Source organism: Physeter macrocephalus, unplaced genomic scaffold, assembly GCF_002837175.3.
Source record: "Physeter macrocephalus isolate SW-GA unplaced genomic scaffold, ASM283717v5 random_1636, whole genome shotgun sequence".
NCBI lineage: Eukaryota > Metazoa > Chordata > Mammalia > Artiodactyla > Physeteridae > Physeter > Physeter macrocephalus.
The window spans coordinates 10,737-18,228 of record NW_021146737.1 but is presented as its reverse complement, the minus strand read 5'-3'; positions in this window follow the sequence as shown (position 1 = coordinate 18,228).

The window sequence follows — 7,492 nt, the reverse complement described above, 5'->3', positions numbered from 1 at the left end:
GTGGGGTGAGGAGGGCTGCACCAGCAATGACCACTAGAAGAGACCCCACCTTCCATCTAGAACTTGAGCCGTATTTTGATCCCTAGACTGCTTATTCAAGGCCCCGATACCCTGCCTTCTGGCCAATTTCTTTCCCTGAAGGAAAACATACTCCTCTTGGTGGCCACATCCATTTGCTGATACCCTCCGTGAACATTCAGCTCTTCCAGAACTACATCTCTGCTGGATCTAATTCCTGCATGATTGCTGCTGCCTGGAATCTCTCCATGCTACATACCATCCAAATAGGACACTACCTTACCACTATTTGTCCAAGCTTTCTTTTCCCTTTGGGCACTGTGTCTTGAATAGACCGAGCACTCTTGTGGGGCCAGCCTCTGGAATCAGGTTAGTTCCTTCCAGCCCAAATCCTATACCCTAAGTGGGGTTTACTCTCCTTCCCTTTTGGCCCAGGGCTGTGGCCTGATCCAGCATGCCTAACTTCACAGCCCATGGAACAGGAATGCAGGCTCCTGAAGATACTAAGGCTGAGGCTGAAGCTGATGAAAGAAGCCTGGGGTGGGGGTGGGGTTCCTCAGTCTATCCAGCTGCATGGAGCATGAGGAAAGACAGCAGAGGTGAACAGAATGGAAAAGTGGCACACCACTCTTTGCTCCCAAAGGAAACTTGCTGTGGAATACCTTAAATTAGAAGTCTCAGAAAAACGTGTTAGGGATCCCTGTTGCCCTGGCTGGCTTTGGGTGTGGTTCTTTCCAATAGAGGATGATTGGTGGAGTTTTTCCAGCCCTATAATTCTCCTTGTGATAAGGTAGAATTAAAGCTGAAATGTGAGTTCATAAATCGCCTACTTGGTGAATAATAGGGTCTAAATCTCCTCCAAAAAAGTTAAATACGAAATTATATTAAAATTCATAGCCATCTGACAACAATGATCTAATTTGAAAATTGAATACATTAATTTTTAACCTTAGGTCAGCTTTCCCACTGCCACCTGTCCCTCTCTTCACCACCTCCCCCATCAGACAGTCAATGTGTGCTTGGAGAACTCGAGACCATTTAAAATATTAACTGGACCCACACATACCTAGGAAGATGAATCCACACACACACCTTCTCTTCTTCCACCTATTATTACTAGTATAGTAGGTCATATATTTCTAAATGTAGTTCTGATTAAAAATAAATACAGAAGTAGAAAGCCAAGGCTGCGTTTGAGGAAAAGATACTGTGCCAGTGTTTCAGCATCTGTGAGAGCATCTTTCTGTTAGAAGTAGTGGTCACTGAGTTTGGGGAGAGATCCAGATGCTTCAAGGTTTTGTAGCATGTACTGTTTGACTTCCCTCCACAACTGCTCAGTTTGGGATGTAAAGAAAGTCTATAAGACAGGGTATAGGAATAGACACAGGCATGATAGACTCAGGCCAGTTATCACCAGGAAGCTGACGTGATCAAGCATCCTCCAAGAGCAGGCAGACCAGGGCTGAATTAGCTAAGTCAGGAAGCTGCTATCAGCATTTTGAGAGGCCAGCATACTTCAGGAAAGGAGCTCTTCTGATGAAGACCCTCTGCTGAATGAGCTCTTTTCTGGATGAATTGAACCATGCATATGTTTTAGTAAGGCTTGCTCTCCTCAACATTGGTGTTCTCACCTTCTACGGCAAACCCACTCACACTTGGGGACAGGTATACCAGGGTTCCATGTACTGGCAACAGCATAGACCCTTATAGAGAGGACTAGGAACAGGGCAATGGATCCTGGCGATATGATAGACCATGTTCAGTGAAAGCAGAAGCCAAAAGATGGTTGCTACTTGTTCCACGCCATTCTAAATAAACACCTGGATTGTTCACAGTCCAGGATTATTGAGTTAGGCATCTTAAAGGTCCTGGATCCAAAGGGCAGCTAGCAACAGCATAAAGCCAAAAAGGAGAAAACAGGTCCTAGAGGCCACCATCTGTAAATGCTGCTCACCAGTAGTTTTAAAAGCTACTGAGGTAGGCGTACGGGGAAAAAAAAAAAAAAAAAAAGCTACTGAATTTGTGTTCACCTGTGTTGGAACCAGTAATGCCCCTGGGACCTTCTGAAGAAACCAGTGTTTGCTGTTTAATAATATGTGATATGTGACTCAGGAAACCATAGTGATGAGGGTTCAAATATTTACTTTTACATGGCTCCTAGCAAGAATCCATAAAAAATGAGTTGGAGCTAGGTTCTTAAATGGAGATAAAAACCTCTGATGGAAGAATGACCTGTTTTGGAAAAATAAAGCTGATGGTGGGAAACAAGCTATGCCTGTAGGTTGGAGTCTCCTTCTAGTAAGTCATGAGGTCGAGGGCATTCCAGGGCTGAAAACTCAGAATGTCAGCTAAATTTGGCCCCTGCAAAGAGAAATTAGGTCATAAGTGCAATACTTTTGACCAAAGGCACTGTAAAAGAGGAAATTTAAAGTAGGCACTAGTTTAAAAAAAAAAAAAAAAAGCCCATTTTAACATCAGGAAAAACAAAAAGTAATAATGAAAAATAATAGTATACTACAATGCTCTGCTTTCCTTGCATGTGTATAATGATGTAAAAGCCAAATACTAATTTAACCAAAAATTATAATATATAATATGTAGGGAGAACTAGGGAGATAAAACAGAGGGGATAGCTGAAAAGAGTGCTAAATCCTCATTTACCAAAACAGGAAGTTAATACATTTAAAATTGTTGAACCAGGGACTTCCCTGGTGGTCCAGTGGCTAAGACTCAGTGCTCCCAGTGCATGGGGCCTGGGTTCGATCTCTGGTCAGGGAGCTAGATCCCACAGGCCGCAACCAGAGATCCCACACGTGACAACAAAGATCCTGCGTGCCGCAACTAAGACCCTGCACAGCCAAATAAATAAATAAATAAATAAATAAAATAAAATTGTTGAACCAAAAGAGAATAGCACATGCATATTATTTTAAATATAGCAACGTGTGAATGCCAGAAGAGATAACACTGGGAGGGGTGGGAAGGAATGAGGAAAGAAACTGCTGAATTTCATTAGTCTTTTAAGGCTATTTGAGTTTTTAAATTATGTGGATGTGCTCTTTAAGACAATTTTTAAGTGGTCTTTCTCCAAAAGGACAAGACAGAACAGAACATCTTTACAGTCAAAACTATGTTGAAAAAGCAAATTACTTCAAGCTCCAAATGCAGTTGATAAAATAGGAAAGAGTTAGTAAGAGTAAGGCCTATGGTGCTCTTCACAGTTTGATTAACAGTTAAGTTTAATAATAAGAGGACTTAATTTGTACCTAGATCTTACATGATTTTAAACCTTGTTATTGCTTATCTATTATAATATTTATGATAGAATTTTTTTTCTTTTTTTGGCTGCATTGGGTCTTCGGTGCTGCACATGGGCTTCCTCTAGTTGTGGTGAGTGGGAGCTAATCTTTGTTGTGGTGCGCGGGCTTCTCATTGTGGTGGCTTCTCTTGTTGCAGAGCACGGGCTCCAGGCACGCGGGCTTCAGTAGTTGCAGCACACAGCCTCAGTAGTTGCGGCACACGGACTCAGTAGTTGTGACTTGCAGGCTCTAGAGTGCAGACTCAGTAGTTGTGGCACACACGCTTCGTTGCTCTGCGGCATGTGGGATCTTCCTGGACCACGGATCGAACCTGTGTCCCCTGCATTGGCAGGTGGATTCTTAACAACTGTGCCACCAGGGAAGTCCTATGATAGAATTAATTAAAACTTCCTTTAAAAAGAAGTAGTTTGGGGACAGGAACATACTGAGTGGATCATGTTCTGTATACCTACTTCTTTATCCACACAGGAAGAACTCCTAACTAGTGGGTCTGCGCATCCATAAACATCATTGTTATTCATCAAGTGCCAGCTACCTGAAGAGCAAGCATATTGACTAGGAGGAATTAATCATCTTCTGCAAGACTTGAGACTATGATCGTCATGGATTTAATCTGTTTCTTTATTCCTAGCACTATTTCAGAAATGCTAAATGTAAAGGAATCTGCCCAAATATATCTTGGTGGCAGGTAACACCACTGAAGTAAAAATGCTGCCATCTTGAATGGATAACCAGTGTTGAGTGAACGTTCACCCTTTAACACAGGGTGTCAAACTCAGTACTATTAACATTTTGGGTCAGATAGTTCTTTGTTGTAGGGGTCTAAACTGTGCATTGCAGGATGTTTAGCAGCATCCCTGGCCTCACACACTAGATGCCAGCAGCATCCCTCCTCCCCAGTTGTGACAACCAAAAAGTGTCTCCCGTAGCTCATCAAAGATTTAGGCTTAGTCTATATTATTAACTCTGCAGCAAAGAACATCTAAACAGTGATTAAAATTTATTATACCACTCTGCATCTGATAACTGAGACATGTGAAGTGAGAAGAGGTTCTCCCTAAAGTATAATTAGGTTATGTAAATTACCTAAGTATTTTAAAATCTGGAATAAAACTGAAAATGAAAAGAATCCCATCATGACATCCTGACACACTGGTTAGATCTTTCTCCAGGGAGGGGAATCTTTCTCCCAACATCTTCATAATCTCTGCTTCAACTGAGTTTGCTTCAGCTTTCAAGAAACCTGGGGCAGAACCCATCAGGGTTTTCAGTGGGCAAAAGGCACTCCAGTGAGGATTCCCTGGCCAGAAGGAGGAGGACTGAATCTGGGACATAAATAGCTGCTTCATCATCAAAGCCTCCTGCCCAAGAGAAGGCTTTCAAAAGAACTCGGGCTCTTTGTGTGAAAATTCAGATGACTGAACTATAATTAGCTCGATTAGTCAACATTTTAATTCATAGGTTTCTGGCTTTGACGTGCTCCTTTCTCACAGAACTAAAGCTAATAATTCTGGAATCGCAATTGGGAGCTGAGTGCCAGCTTGAAGCTTGGGGAGCTCCCTCACTTCCTTGGCAAGCCCTGCTTCCAAGACTGCTGCTTCTTGGCCATGAATGAACCTGGCCCAGGCACCTCTGCCTTGCTTCAGAGGACATTCCCTGAACCCCTCTTCTCTGTGAGTCAAGATCTCTAGCATTTAGGTTCTACATTTGCAGCGGTTGACATTAAACCGTCATGTCAGTGCCTCCAAAGCCTCTGCACATAATAGGAAGATGACTTTTTTAGGATGCTGCTAAACAAACAATGGAGCAGAGGACTGGCTGGTTGTCTAGACAATAACCATCCTTCCTGCTTCAGGAATAAAATCTGACTGAAACAACCAACTGTGGTGATTGTCTTCTTCTTGGTCCAACATAAGCACATGAGATCATTCTGGTCAATGAGATAATGATGATAAGTCTGCTGAGGGAATTCTCAGAAAGATTTCCTTGCTTAAAAAGGCCTATGAAGAGACAGTCCTCTTCTGCTATTGGATGCTGTTGTGTTTCCATGTGACACCTAGAACTGTGCCCACCATCTTAAAAATCATGAGGAAGGCTGTTTGCGGACAAGGCAGACAGGCTGGGGCTGCAGAACAGAGAAATGGAAGTATGTGTGGCATCTCTGACATTGTTGAGCTATGGATCAGCCATCCCTGAATCTACCTCTGGATTTCTTAAGTAGATGATAAATCTTCCTTATTGGTGCTGATCTCTTGGGACTAAGCTCTGGTCCCAAGTCCAATCCAGTTTGCTCAAGAGAGGACTGATTCTGGTAAAGGTTTGGAAAGTGTTGTAGACTGGATTTAATTTTCTGGAGACACTGCAGGACATGGATGGGGAAGGGTGGGGGTTTCTTCTGCCCGGGACCCTATCAGGGCACTGCCTCTCCTTAGATGTCCATGTCCAAGAAGATGAATAAATCCCATTCCTTCCTTCCCTTGTAAAACAGGAATAATAAGGGCCAGTGGACCATACAAATACAGAGATGAATGTCAGCATCTGACCGCTGCGAGCTCCCAGGGCTGTGAGGTCAGACAGACTAGAGGTCATTCCTGCACCGACTCTAGTGTTTCCCCTTGGCTCCCCATCTTTTCTCCAACTCCCATCAGCCTCATGCATCTAATGGTTACTGAAGACGGAAGTTTCTTCACATTTCCTGAGGCACTGTGAAGAACCGATAAATGAGCTAACCTCTGCACACCACACACCCCGAGAGCTCTCGGGTAGCAAGCTTGCTGCCACCGCACGCTGACAAACTTGGAGAGGAAGGCGGAGATCCAGGAGAGACCCACGGAAGCCGAGGCAGGAAGATATGTCGACGTGAGGAGCATCATCCCACTGGGCCAGATGCGGCTGACAGCCAAGGACGATCGTAAGGTGACCATCAGCTGAAGCAATGTGGAGCTTACTGGATGACCATGAGAAGAGAGGTTTGGGGGAGCAGTAGGGAGTGAAATGCCAATGGATTGTGCCGAAGAGAGAATAGGGGAGGGGAAGAAGTATCTACAGACAACTCTTTGAACTTTTGCTGTGAATGGAATCGGATATGAAATCAAAGGAGAGTTTCAGATAGGAGATATTACAGCATCTTTATATACCTATGGGAACAGTCCTTTAGAGACAGAGAAATTGACAGTGCAGGAGAGAGAAGTGATATTTACAGAAGGGAAGCTTTTGGGAAGGGCAGAAGAAGAAGGTTCTCCATTCTCTTAGTGTGAGATCTTTCTAGTAACTTTATTTGCTCTGGTCTTCTGATGGACATCTGCTCTGTGGGCTCTTAAGTAGCAGCCTAATCCAGGACAGAGCCAAGAGGTACTGATTGGAAGGGTTCCACGCTCTGAGTCTCCTTTGGTATTCCATACTTCTCCCAGGATCCCAGTTATGGCAATCTGCTTCACACAGTTCACTTCCTGATTTCCCACTGCATCATTCCCAAGGGCTGGGGAAGATGAATCTGCCCTGAATTTCTCAAAGGTCAAAAAATTTATTCCTGAGCTCCCTCAACAATATAACCTTTAATGTGGGCCAGACATTACATTTATCGAGTAATTTACCATTACGAACACACCTTATAGATGGGGAAACTGAGGCATGGAAATGTTAAATGACCTGCCAGAGGTCATACACCTGGTAAGGGGAGGAGTTGGGACTTGAACCCTGGCAGTACAGCAATGAGAGCCCCTTTCCTTATCTTCCCCACACATTCTGCTTCCTCCCTTTAGCTCTTCTCCCAGAAGGCCTAGGATTCCTTAAACCAACAGAACTGCTTGTGGTCTGTCTTGACTCAGGAAGCCCATAGTTTTGGGGGTAACCTCCCTCTGCAGTGCCAGGCCACACACACACACACACACACACACACACACACACACAAACATTCTGAAGCCTTTCAAATGACAGGTCTTGATTCACCTGCAACTGTCCTATACCCATGAGGAATGCTGCCCACAAAGGGACAGGGGCCTCTGAGCTGCTGCTTTCCTGACTTCCTATTTATATCAGGCCAGACCTGGGCAGGAAACAGATGGCAACTCAAATTGGGTAATTTGAGGAAAGTTGAATAAAGGGGCTATTTACAAAGGTGTGGGCAGGATGTAGGGAAACCACAGAGGTAGTGC